The 13,895-nt window shown below is 39.8% G+C and overlaps 1 protein-coding gene across 1 annotated transcript in view; it reads right to left on the bottom strand.

The window, feature by feature from the left end:
* The window catches only part of LOC109512335 (neuronal PAS domain-containing protein 2-like), a 32,689-nt gene extending 20,659 nt beyond the window's left edge, over window positions 1-12,030 (bottom strand). Inside the window, exon 1 of the mRNA XM_019863957.1 lies at window positions 11,673-12,030. The gene's annotated coding sequence lies outside the window, so the exon portion shown is untranslated. The remainder of the gene's footprint in view (window positions 1-11,672) is intronic.
* Between the last annotated feature and the right edge of the window lie 1,865 nt (window positions 12,031-13,895).

Here is a 13,895-nt window from a genome sequence, read left to right on the forward strand (position 1 = left end):
TTGGCGGTGCTTTTCCGTGTGTAGTATCTGTCGCAACAAAAACAGTAGCTTCACACTCATCCTCCCGTGGGTAGCAGCTGAACCGTTGCACTTTCAAGCTGATGTCTACTGGCTGGGACTGTCAGTGTGTTGCTTAAAACATCTTCATCTGCTGTGCTCACAGGAAGAAAACACACACACACACACACACACACACAGGCCCTACACCCTTGATTTTCATAACCTCGCCATGTGACCTGGCTGAAGATGCACGGTAATTAATTAGCATAATGGATTTTGTGTGTATTGGGGGTCATCACTCGGTTTGACTGCTTTATAGTGAAGCATCTGGCATTCATTTTGTGTTCAAGAAGTTATGCGGATTCTGCATGCTGCAAGATATCGAGCATAGTTTTTACACCATTTTCAGAGGGCGGGGAGGGATTATAGGATCACTCACTTTTGCGGATAACATTATGGAACCACCCTGTACATTTCCATTCCTAAAACTAATACATGCATCAGATTAGATCTACTCATTAGTTTGCAGCTAAACAGGAGTGATGACACCTTGGAGAGCTGTTGCACCAAGTGGACTAACATGAATCAGGAGTCTCACACGAGAGATGCCAATTAAAACAAAGGAGAGGATTATCGAACTTGTTCAAGAACCTAAATCATTAGAACTGCGGACGTTAGCACGGAAGCTAACTGCGAACAGACGCTACGCAGCTGAAACCCACCACCAGAGACCAATCAGCCGAACTGATCCCATTCTAAAACGAATAATGCCAAATAAAGCCGGAAATCATTGAACCCATGAAGGCTCATAATATAAAATAGAGTGGATGTGTAACAAACCGGGCAATGACATGTGGGTACATCATCTGGAGACATGGTGAAGCAGCATGTGGTTGCCTCGTTCCAAGACAGAATACAGTACACAAGCTGCTGTCACACATGGACTGAACATGATGGGTCCTGCCTTCAGTGAGGACAATACAATCAAGAAACACATTTTCATCCATTTTATGCTAATTCGATCCTTTCCACCACCCACTCCGTCCGTTTGTAGCTACATTGTCATCATTATAGTATAATGAGTCCCAAGGTTCGTCTGCACCTCGATTCACAGTGGTGTTTTGATTTTTAAAAAAAATATTGTTGGGAGAACGCATAAATTGCAAAAATACATTTCCTCCATCCTTCATTGATGCTTGCTGAGTTCAAAAACAAATTCAAAAAAATAGTACAAACTACCTACAACAATCAGAGTTAAAATGATAAATTCTAAACATTAAATATAATGAATCAGAACTAGGTTGATAAATAGAGAAAGGTATTGAAATATCCATTATGAATACAAGAGAAAATTAACACAAGAGTGCCAGGGTGTGTATGTATAAATTCCCGATACAAACCAAAAGTATAAAAATATCACGGTTAAGGGTAAAGCATGAGCCTTAATGGAGACTTCTTTCTTCTTACTTTGTTTCTTTTCTGATTGATATAAAAATGATTCAATAGATATAAACATACAACACGGGGTAGGACTAGATAAGTTCTTTACTTCTTCCTACTCCCTTGAACATAATAACTGTGTTGAATGATGACTAATTTCTCTTTCCTCTTTACTATTTTATTTACCTTATTTTCTGTCAAATTATTACTGTATATGTTTTATGTTCAATAAACAAACAAACAAACAAACAAACAATTACGCAATCTTGCACAAGATATTGCTTGTTCACACTCCGCTATGTCAAAAATCTGGACCTAGCACAAACACCATGGGAAGGTTGTTAATTAACCGCATGTCTCCCGTGTGGTTAATTCGCGGTGGTGACTATATCAGGGTTGCTCCCACATACAGTTGGAATATTACAGTGACCACCTTTTCCCTGTCTGTCTATGAGGTGGCCGGGTGTAATTTTCAACATGCGGAGGCCAAGCAATGGTTGTGGTTTAAAAGCGAAAAAAGCATTTTAACACTTGGAGGCAGCAGCAGTTCACACACTATAGACTATACTGTGTTAATGTAGTGAATGGAATGGAATGGAATCTTTGTTCCGTGATTTATGTCAGTGACATATAGTGACTAGGCAGAGCAATTAGATGGTCTTCCACTAGATGGCAGACTGTACAATTAATCTGTGTGACCACCTGTTGCCATTCATAAAACAGAATGAAGAGCATTATTATTTCAGTACATTTGCATTTTGTATTTATGATTTTCTTTTATTTTTTTCTTTTGATGGTGTGCCATGAGATTTTTTTTCCCCCCATTTCTTAGCTGACTAACAGTTGGGGAAACACTGATGTAGAGTATTTTCCCAGTTGTCCGAGGGCACCACACCCTGGCCTGATCACCAGTCAACCACAGGGCTGATGAGTACACAGACAAGTATTCACAAGTCACACCTAAATTTGAACCCTAACGATATTTAGGGAGAAGAAATTAGCCTTAGTTTTGGACGCTAAGCTGTCATAACGCATGATGTCGGTAATTGATTTCAGTAGTTTAACCCTTTCGGGGACAATGGTTACTACAGTGGACAGCTTATCATGTTATCAGGTTAGAGGGTGCATAAAAGGGTTGATTTTTAAATGTGAATTCCGCTTTCTGTTCATTTTGCTTCACTCGTGACTCAATGTTACACATAAAGGAGAACACAAAATAAATTCTAGGATATTTTACCCAAACCTAACACTTCCCAGACACAGCATGAATTCATAAGTAGCCGCCTTGTTCCGATGAGGAAACCAGACGTCTCGAGCAAATATTCTTTCATCAGATAAATCTATCTGGAAATTTCCTCTAAAGTATATGCTTTCAACAATTCTCAATGAATCATCACATAATTCCAGGCCTGTTATTGTGTGCTGCTGGTCAGGAAAAGACACGCAGTGTGCGAGCAAATATGTGGGTCATGATTCTAGGGCACGGGTGGAAAGGGCAACTCTGCTTCATTATTTGTGGCAACATCTCAAGCTCTGATTTTGGTTTCACTTACTGGCGACACAAAGATGATGACATGTTTCAAACAAGACATACAACTGCCGCGCTAATAATCATGACATGGCTTTTTTTTTAACACAAATTTACTGGCTAGTAATTGTGAAACCACAACGAGCCTCTCTCTCACTTCATACAGCGACTGTCGAGTGAACTCAAAAAGCCTTTTGTAAGCAGGCCATGGAAAAAATGACTTTATGTCTCTTGCTCTTGCATTTTCCTTGTTATGAAACACTGTCTTCCCTATTTCTAAGGAGCCCAAGTTCCTTTTATTCAACACATCTTTCTCCCAAGACAGGGAAGGAAAGGAAAAAGAAGTATTCTCCTGAAGGTACCTGGCAGACAAAAAAGGGCTCTGTCAGTAGTGAACGGCATTTGCACATGAATTCTGTTTCGTTTGCAAAACACAAAAGCTTGACAACTGCAACTTCCCCCCACGCCCCCAAAAAAAAATGTCTTGCATGTTTATGTAATTAACGTTCTCCAGCCGCAGACGTCATTTATTCTCAAGTGAGGGGCCTGCTCTCGAAGACAAATGAATGTGCATATAATCAGAATATGCCTGACCAAGGAAGTAGGTTAATAACATCTACATTTTTAATGGTGACAAAAAAAAAAAAAAAAAATGTCCGGATCGTTAGCACTCTGTGAAGAAGGGAAATAATCATTCTGGCTATTTTCCACAGTCTTAGTGTGGACAGATACATTCAAGTATGGGGACGGTACAATTACTGTATATATTATTTTGATGCTTGAAGGCCACAATGTATGACCAGAGTGGAGTGCGAACAACAGCCTTGCTTTGCCGTAGTCATAATTCAAGAGTGTACAATGTCCTTGAGCAAGCCTCTTAAATCACTTGTAGATTTGATACACAACTGGTCCTTTCATCCTGTCGTGTCACAGAGAGGAAAACCGGTTTCCCAAACACTTTCAGCGATGGCTGTGGATTTAGAGAGCAATTTATAGAAACTCTGATTGAAACTCTGCGAACAGAGACTAAAGCAGTGATTCCCGAGTGAACTGTGAGATGTCATCAGGAGCGCTGCGGGAAAATTGACCAATTTCTGTTCGTTTGTCTGAAAGTCGTCTTTGATTAATTAAATATATTTCCTTGTTTCTCTATCTATGCCAGCGTCGTACGATAACAGGCAAAAAATGAAATGCTCCGCCATTAGATGGCAGAAGGTACAATAAACCTTTGTATCCACAAGAGGCGTCACAAAAAGGCTTGATTCAGAAAATCAGTTTTTGATTCAAAAGATGCGAGTGCGACGAATCGAACCACTTTAAAATGTATCGTCCTGGAATTTTATTGCACCCCGTGTATTGAGAATCGTCTTTTCTTGAAGACATGCACACCCCTAGTATCCACCTGTTGCCATTCAGACATATTCCTGTGAGTATATCTGCTTTTCAACTACCGTAATGAGGCTCAGATTTCACGCAGAGAAAATCCGTTTATGAGTAAACTGAGATAGATCATCATTATTTCAGGATTAGTGCTTGGTGTGAACCATAGGCAGCATATTCAGCAAAAGCAATGTCTACGGCTATCAAAGATGTCTTTTCATCAATTCTGGAACTAAAAAGATTTGCATTACAGAGTCTGGTTTTATACTAAAAAGAAAAAAAACAAAAACAGTCGGTTACATACTAGGAAGAGTACAGCACACACTCTGACAACTTTCTGATGTGAATCAGAATAAATGGTACAAAAATCCTTGCATAGGCAGGTTATGAATCATACAGACAGCAAAACTCATTTGTGATTCACCAAATAAGAACTCTTGTTGTCATAACTAATCCATAGGCCTGCTGCACCCACAATGCTGTTCAATGATTGACAACATTTTTTTTTAAATCAAAGATTAAATGAAAATGTTTTTTGAAGTTAAGTTAAATACAAATGATCTGTAGTTAGGGCAATGATTCTTTCGCATACCTCTAAATGGAGCCCATATCCCACTTGTGGTACTTGTACCACACTTGAGAATTTCTAGATCAGGCCACCTATAATTAACATGCTTCCATAGGTGCTGCTGTTTGGATTAACAACAGTAAAATTCTTTTGGTAACTGAATCACTCCTCTGTAAAAAAAATAAAATAAAATGTTGCTTATTTCTGGTCTCCTGCAGTGTTTTTCGTTTAAGTCCACGATGTGCTGTCATGGCACATGCAGCCAACACCCTAAGCTAAAGATATGAGTCATAAATAGGTCACACACAGGTAAGTGGCTAATGCAGATTGTAAAACCTTTGCAATACAAAGTTTAGTGCTCCACCCATTTCTCTATTGTGACCTGTAGTTGTGAATGAAAGGTAAGAGTGGTGTGAATCAGCTTTGGCACTGACAAATGGGAGAGACAAATGATAGGATTAATCACCGCTGCTCCTTAAAGTACACATAACTAACAGACTTGTTGCCCTGATTCCACATCCAGATTATTATCTCAAAGTAAATCAACTGGGTGCATGCCACAAAAAAAAAAAAAAAAGAGTAATCGCCTTTTTCATGCATCAGTGAATGAGGGCCTGGAGCTACTGAGGACAATGACTGTGTACTTTGGAGCAAGACATCGGCGACAGAAGCAAGGGCGATGACGTCTGTAGTGGATGTTATATAACCAGAGATGAACATTTGGTCTGTCATAGTTACAAGGTCAAAGAGGATGACACAAATACCAGTCATAGTCCGGAAAGTCATGTGCAACATAGTTCCACTGCGTGAATAAAGCTGACTTGAACAATAAGAGACAACGGTCTGGTAAGATCTGGAGCAAAACGTACATACGTCCATGGATGATGGCAAAAGTGACTGTGACTCATTCACTGGCATTTGTCTGATATCCACACATAGAACCCAGAATTATCAGCTGCTCACCAACCAGCCCGCACAGCGAGCGTTACCAAACAACCAATTGTGCACACAAGATAGTGTATACTTTGACAGTATCTTGTTTAAAAAGACACTAGTGTGCTGTTCAATCAGTTTCCAAGTTTGGACTCCTTAAAAAGAACTTCATTCATGAATTACAAATTATCCCCAAGCCAGCACCGGGCAGGTTATATTTCACCACATACTGATGAGAGCAGTGCAAACCAATCAGTCAGCATATATGAGACTGAATAGTTCAGATTGGTTGCATGTCGGAGCAGCAGTTTTTAAGACATTGTTTATAAGATTCAGAGTAGTTCTGAAATATATTACACTGTACATGTTTGCTGAAACCATGTACAAGGACTCAGACCTATGTACCGGTAGTACTGCAATGTATGAGACATACCGTTAAATTGTTTTGCACAATTTAATTTTACCGGATTTTTTGGACACTGCTCAAATGGTGCCCAGTGAAGCCCTTGTGCGTCTGGCACAAGTCTCCACTCCTCTTCTATATACTGTAAGGACTGTCAAGAGCGCCTTTACTCACGGCAGTGATTATCCGCCACAATTGCAAGTTACTTAGTTATTATGACTAGGCCCATATACCACAAGAGCACGTCGTTAGCGAGCAAGCTACGCCTGCACCCTGGAAATGCATCTTGCCTGGATGCCACAATTTACAGATCATGCTAGTGTCATTATTAATATTCCCAAGTGAGGAGGTGACTCCGCGGGCGAGGCCATGAACGAGTCCAACGCCCATCCGCCAGTTGAGAGAAGTGCCGGAAACCTGTTAGCTCATGAGCTAGCTGGTGGTTAGCGCCTCTCTGTGATGTGTCACATTTAGAAGGCATTTATTTTACCTTGACAATGCCTAAAAAAAATGTGTGAGAAGCAAAGAAGTCGCTGAAAGATATTCTTGATGGAAAGGAGGTTCCTGATTAAATTCAGCAATACACATTGTACTTTACTCTTCTATTTGTTGAGTTCATTGGCCCTTAACGGGTATGACAACAAAAATACTTCCCTCGCTTTCAAGGCATTTGTTCTTGTCCAAACATTTTCTAACGAGCCTTTTCCGGTTAGGTTAACAATGGTTTTCCCCAGCAAGAACGCAACAAAGACCGTTGTTTATGTAGTTCAATAACCTTGGAGCGGTCCTACTCTATATCGGGTTTCAGTGTGATGTCAAAGCAATAGTGTATATAGAGACTGACATAAATGGCTGGGCTTAGGCTATCAATTGACATTAACTTTTTACTTTATTGCATCTGAATATTGAATCGCTGACATTTCATGTAACACAACACCTGCATAGTAATAGTATCTTAATTTTTAATTTTTTTAATATGTTATGAGGTGGTGTTTTTATATTAAGATTGAATAGGGAACCCGCAAGTTAGGTCAGCTACATATTGTCCTGGTAAAACTGACATTAATACAGTATAATTCTTCTATATTCTCTACCCTTGTACTTAGATTGTTACTTTAAAGTCAATTGAAAACTTGACTTCCAACCGACTCATTCAAATTTTTTCAGTTTTAGTTTTAATGTTGTTCCAAATCTCGCTGACACACTTATTATAAGTGTGATATTTTTTATCCATTTAAAATTCATTTGCAATTGTAGAGTATCAGAACGTTATTATGAAAGTAAAGGAATATTAGATATGATACAATCTATTAAACTGAAGTTGGCTGGCAACGAGTTAAGGGTGGACCCCACGTGGGATGGCCAGCTCATTCACAACTCTAATGACAAGTGTTACAGAAAATGGCTGGCTGGATATAATATGATATAATATTAAGAAATGTTTGTAACCTGCAATTTTCACATCCTCTATTACTAAGCCAGTGATGGAGAATGTATCACATGATACTTTTAGGGACTTTCAGCCAATGACATTTGTACTGTGTAAAAGAGAAGAAATATAATATTAAGAGAGTTGGCGTACTGCATTACAGTGACATCCATTGCGTCTATGGAATCTTTTTATCAGGGGCAATATATGACCGAGTTGCAAATACATTGTTTGTAAGGATGGCTCTGTATTGAATTAAAGGGTAGCATCATCTGATAATAGTCAATGATGTGTTTTTATTTGCTTCTGCGTGAATGGTTGTTTGTAGAAATGTGCCATGTAATTGACTCGCAACCAGTTCATTGTGTAGTCTGCCTTTAGCCCAAAGTCATCCAGGATAGGCTCCAGCTCGCAGTGACCCTGAACAAGATAAGCGGCGGCCTAACAATGGCTGCATGGATCATTTGATAAGCGATTCCCATTACTTGGTTCAACCTTTGATCTTCAATAGACATCACCGAGTCTTCTCATTCGCTGAGATACATTACTGAATCAGTTCCCCCGAGTTTGCATTGTAGGGCCCCCAAATACATTCATCAACTTGCCTACTGACAATTTCATCGTGATTCCATTTCATCTCAAAGCACCGGATCTGACGGGCGTGCCCACATCAGTTTCCGTGTTGGGGATGGCGATGTCTTTCACGTCATGCCAGTTACTGTAGGCCTTTGTTACTGGGTTTTCGTTACGTGAAGGGTTCATATACTTTACTTCAATTCAAGCACTCAATTTTTTTCCATCTCAAGGTTCTGCCGCTTTCAACATTGGTCAGCACCAATACAGGACAGTATGTAGTCATCTTCTGTTCAATGCCCAGAATATGATGAATGTGAACTATTTTGATGAAATGATTTTATGTAAGCAAAGGTCACTAGTGAAAACATGTGGTATGTGTTTGCTGGTTTCCTCAGTAAAGCATTTTTTAACTTCTATCAGTATGTTGAACAAAAACAAATACCAACAGATAAATCGGAGAGATAAAAAGTCACAGGGTTTAATATAAACTGTACAAAGGTTACTGGAATTCCATCTGTCAATTTTCTATGTACTTGTCCATATTAGAGCCTAATCCAGCTGAGTTTGGGTGGGGTACACTCTGCATTGGTCACCACCAGCCTCTTGCAGGGCACATGGAGACAAAAAGAGCATTCACGTTGACATTTCTGGACAATTTTGAGTCTTCAAATTTTAAAGTCTTCAGGCAGCACACAACAAGGTGCTAAACACTTGTCCTCACTGCTGCCCGTGTTCTAAAATCTTAATAAATATGAATTCGTGCCTGGCACTCATGACAGATTCAAGGTCGTTTATTAGCCGATGATATATTTTAAGACTTCATTATAGCACTTTTGAAATAAATATATGAAATGATACGCCTTTATATGGAATATTTTGTATCCATCCCCTCTTTACCTGAAATGATTTATGTCTGTTACCCTATTTCCGAAAATGTGGGTTAAAAAAAATACAAGATGCACACAGTCTGTACATTAACACAGTCCATGGGAATCAATAACATGAGCACATCCTAACGAGATCTCACACTGAGAGTTCAGAAACACTTCTACTGATGTATACACAACATTATGTACACTCGCACAAATCTAAACTAATATCAAAACGGTGTCATTTTTGTGCATGTGGTCATAATGTCGGTGGCGGGTCAATATACAGTAGGAGGAAGTCATTAGTGATGTTTAAGGTGAGCACATCCCCGGCGGGGGTTGCCTCCTGTGCCATTATGAGTCAAGCAGATTGGTGTCTGTTCCATGTGTGTTCACGATGAATCAACATGGCTTCAACATTCAACATTCATCCTTCTGTGGAGCGCCCAGGCTCTGTTTCCTTAAAGAGACAGCGGGCCCGAATCAGCCCTTTTGCTCCTACGCAGGCCTCAGCCATTTGTGCATGCCCAGTCACACTAAGCAGCTCGAGCAATATTCAGACTAGCCTTCAGTTTAAGCTTGCAGGACATGGCCCAGTAACCTACTTTCCCCCCACAACATGCTCTGTAACATCAGATAGGAGGCCCTGTGCCATCAGTTTACTAACCCTCACCGCAGCACTCTTTTTTTTCTTTTCTACCAAGAGATTCGGAAATTCGGACCTGGGGTGAATTTAATGGAGTCAACACAATTAACTAACTTACTTGCTTTCCTGACACGCACAAAAGTGGGACTGTTAAAAAAATGTTATGCGGTTCTGGTTGGGGAAAAAAATACAAAAAAAACTGTCAAGTTCAACTTTTGGTACTTAGCTTTATTATGATATGTTAATGTGTATTTTACTAGGTTGGCTGCTTTCTCCATCCCATTAGTACCTTCACAATATAAATCTCATTTAAGACCGAGTAGTAGTGCATAATCATGCGAACTAGCAGTCCTGATTTATGCAATGGGTTCCCATTGCATAAATCGGGACAAGCAAACAGGACAACCTATAGGGCAGTGTTTCCCAGCGTTTATTGACCCCAGGCATATATTGGAAAAATCTCACTGCGCACCGCCAAACAAAAATGTTCCACAAAGTGTATTCTGCATACGGAAATACATAAATTATTTATTCTTGTGATGCAAATAACTACAGTAATGGGACGGAACGATTTTTTAAAAATACTGTAATCCAATTATGATGTTTTTCCTCAATATTGCAATTTAATCTGCAATTTTTTTCCCCAAGGTCCTCTTTGAGGACCTGATTTGCAGTAAATAAATGATCACTTTCAGACAAATTTGGTGAAATGACATAATTTCCCGCAGCAGAGTGGTTAGTATTAACTACGCTTCATTGGCTGGTTAAGTCACGATTCAACATTTGCGTGAGGTAGAAGACCATGTCTTTTATGAGCAAGTTGAGTTTTAATGCCGGCAAACATACTGCGGTTATCTAGTACAACTTCAATGTGGTGACAGGAATGCAAATAAGCAGCAGAAGGCGATCGCAGCATCAGAGAATCATGAAGCTGGCCCCAACTGTTTAGCAGCATGATGTAAAAGGAGCATATGGCCCACTTGAGTCAGCCGTGGAGCGACCCAGGTCGGCCTGCTCAGCTGTCTGCACACATCCTCTTCATTGCTCTGCGCGGTTGCCAACTGACACATCGAGCTGGCAAAACTGCTCAAAAAGTTGATCTATGTCAGCGATGTATCATGACAGGAAGAACAATTAAATGCTCTTCCACTAGGTGGCAGAAGTTACAATTTACCTGTGTATCCACCTGTTGACAACAGAGTAATAGCTTTATATCCACCTTAACAGCCTCGGGTGTTTACACTCATTTAATTTTTACAAGCCAATCATTCCTTCAGTACACACACACACACACACACACACACACACACACACACACACACACATACACACACGATGTGATGTGACTCGCTCATTAATGTAATGTTATCGTAGAAAGGGTTCTGTCAGTCATCATCTGTACCTGTGGGTAAAAAACAAAAAAAAAACAAAAAAAAAAAAAGCAAAAAAGGACGTTTCGCTTCTCTCACAGAAGCTTCGTCAGCGGTAGACAACCCTGAAGTCTCCGTGAAGACTCCGGGAAGTTGCTCTGCGCTAAAAAGCTAATCACACACTCCTCTACATTCAAATTTCTACAAATTGGGTTTTAGTCATTCCATTGTGTTTTACTTATTTGTATTATTATTCCCTTTTAATTTGTCATTCTTTAAACCAAGAGTTTTTTTTACTTCCTGTTCAATTTATGATTCCACAGCAGCTGATTCCGAGAAAATATGTCAAGTGCGTTACACTTTTAAACACTATCACAACACCATTAGAATGAGATCCAGCCATTCAGTGCGGACACATTTTGCACAAAAATACGCAAAATCCAAGTTATGTAGGTAAAAATTAGACAAGCATGAACTAAAGTAGTGTAACTAAGAAAAGTGAAGTGAACGGTCTCAAGCCGAAGTCTTACCTGACAGCGGGAAATGCAGGTCAGACGGAAACACACGCAGAAGCTGTTTAGGCGACGACACAAAACAGATGCTCTACATTCCAAAAAGAAAAAAAAAGAGGGTGGAAAAAGAAGAAGTTGTCCAGAGCCGGAGCTGCCACTGACGTCTCGTGAGCGTTCTTCTATCGATTTCGATCTCTTAGGATCCGACCCGTTAAAAACCGGTCCACGCAGCTGCCGGCATCGAACGTCTACGTATGACTCAAAATGCGTGCTCGCGAAGGCAACGCTCGTATGAAGACAGGGATGAACATTTGCTTTACTGCAGCCAGTATGCGGACACAGCCGGGGCCCGCCCACTGGACTAAATAAAGTTGATGTGCGCGCGCGTGCGCGTGTGAGAGAGAGAGAGAGAGAGAGAGAGAGAGAGAGAGAGAGAGAGAGAGAGAGAGATTCCATTTTCGATGATATAATGAATCAAACGTTTATCACTACTGTAGTATATTTTCTAAACCGTCATGGTTGCAAAACATTCCAAGTCACTTTAAAAAAAGAAAGATCAAGAGACACCATTATGCAATCAATACATAAATGAATTAAAATGTTTTTGAATAAAACTCGGGTTGCAGAAGGACTCTTACCGATCACCTTTAATTGTTCCTTTTTCCAAAAAAAAAGTTACATTAATTTAGGTTTTGTTGCCATAGCTACCGAGGGAGTTATAACTCAGAGGAAATCAAACTGAAACATTCATGGGATAATGGCAATCCTTAAAAAAATAATTTAACAACCACTTTTATTGTTTTCTTTTTTAAATGAAAGTAAAAATCAAAAAACAAATTGTAAATGTTTTCTTCACTTATAGTAAAAATGAATCAATCCAACAAATGATACACATGATGACCATGGGGGACTAACTTGTAATCCAAAAAGTAACTGATTTTCCTCTTTTAATTAGAAGCAAGACATTGAACACAAGTAACTTTATTATTTGTTTTATTATTTTATCTTCCATACACTTGCATAGCAATGGCTAAAACACAAAGTCTGGGCTTGATTAAGTTTCTACTTCAGTAATATTTCAAATAACAAATTGGCATAATAATGGTGCTATTGTCTCCAGTATCTTCCAGAACATGCTGTGTCATGCATACCCATCAATCAGTGTTTATTTAAAAAAAAAATCAACAACAACACACACACAGAAAAACCAATGAAATAGAAATACTCTTGGTGCTAGTGTGCACCAACAGAAGCACTCAGTCTTTTTAAGGGGAATGACAAGTCCATCTGTTCATATAAGAGCTACATTGGCACTAACAAATTAATGGAAAAAAAATTTATCGCACATTGCATTCAAGTTCTGTTACCAGCACAATGGTCACTCACCAATAGTGTCTACGACTGAACATTTAATAGCGATGGCGGAATTAATTTAGCTATGTTTCACTGATAACCATTGGCATATGTGTTGTTTACCTTAGTGGTGACACTTTTTCCACCAGTATGCACTCAGGGACACATGAGGGGAATCAGTATGATGTACTATGAAACAGTGGGCCACTGAGTTGACTCACACATCTTGCAGCACTTGTGTATGAACAAGTGGCACATTGTAAAAAATGACTCCGGAATGCTTTGAGGATCATAACAAGGTGTGGACTTTGCCTCTCACTGAAATCCAATCTGGAATCAGAGGAACATTCTCGGGAAAATATGTCTGATCCACAGAACCGCGTGCTCTCAACTGCAATGTCTTCCCTAGCGTCTCAGTGCCAGATACCAACAAACACTTCGAGAGGTCTTTGGGCCTGCAGATTCGTTCTGGCTGCGAAGTAAAAGTGTGAAGTGGCTAGTGAGCGTTTAGGTCCGACCTTACACTCCTCCAGCACAATAACCAGGGAGCCCACTGTACAATTTCCTTTTTATGTCCACTGAAGAGAGAGGGGAATATGTACACACGATCACAACCCTAAACGGTCAATTCACCTTACAGCTATAACAACACGCTATGATGGATGTGACATGAAAGCATTCGGGTGCTGAGGCAATTCATTTATATTCTGACAGTCACTCAGAAAGTCAGTGCTATCATTAGGTCTGAACAGTTTTAGGAAAAGATTAAATTGTAATTTTGATGCATAGCACCCACATAGCACCCACTCCCCTCTGTAAAAATCAACTTCAGGGCAAGAAGTACAACTAGCACATTAATGAGCTGGTTGCTCTCCACTTTAATGCGGT

Source organism: Hippocampus comes, unplaced genomic scaffold, assembly GCF_001891065.2.
Source record: "Hippocampus comes isolate QL1 unplaced genomic scaffold, H_comes_QL1_v1.1 scaffold57, whole genome shotgun sequence".
Taxonomy (NCBI): Eukaryota; Metazoa; Chordata; class Actinopteri; order Syngnathiformes; family Syngnathidae; genus Hippocampus; species Hippocampus comes.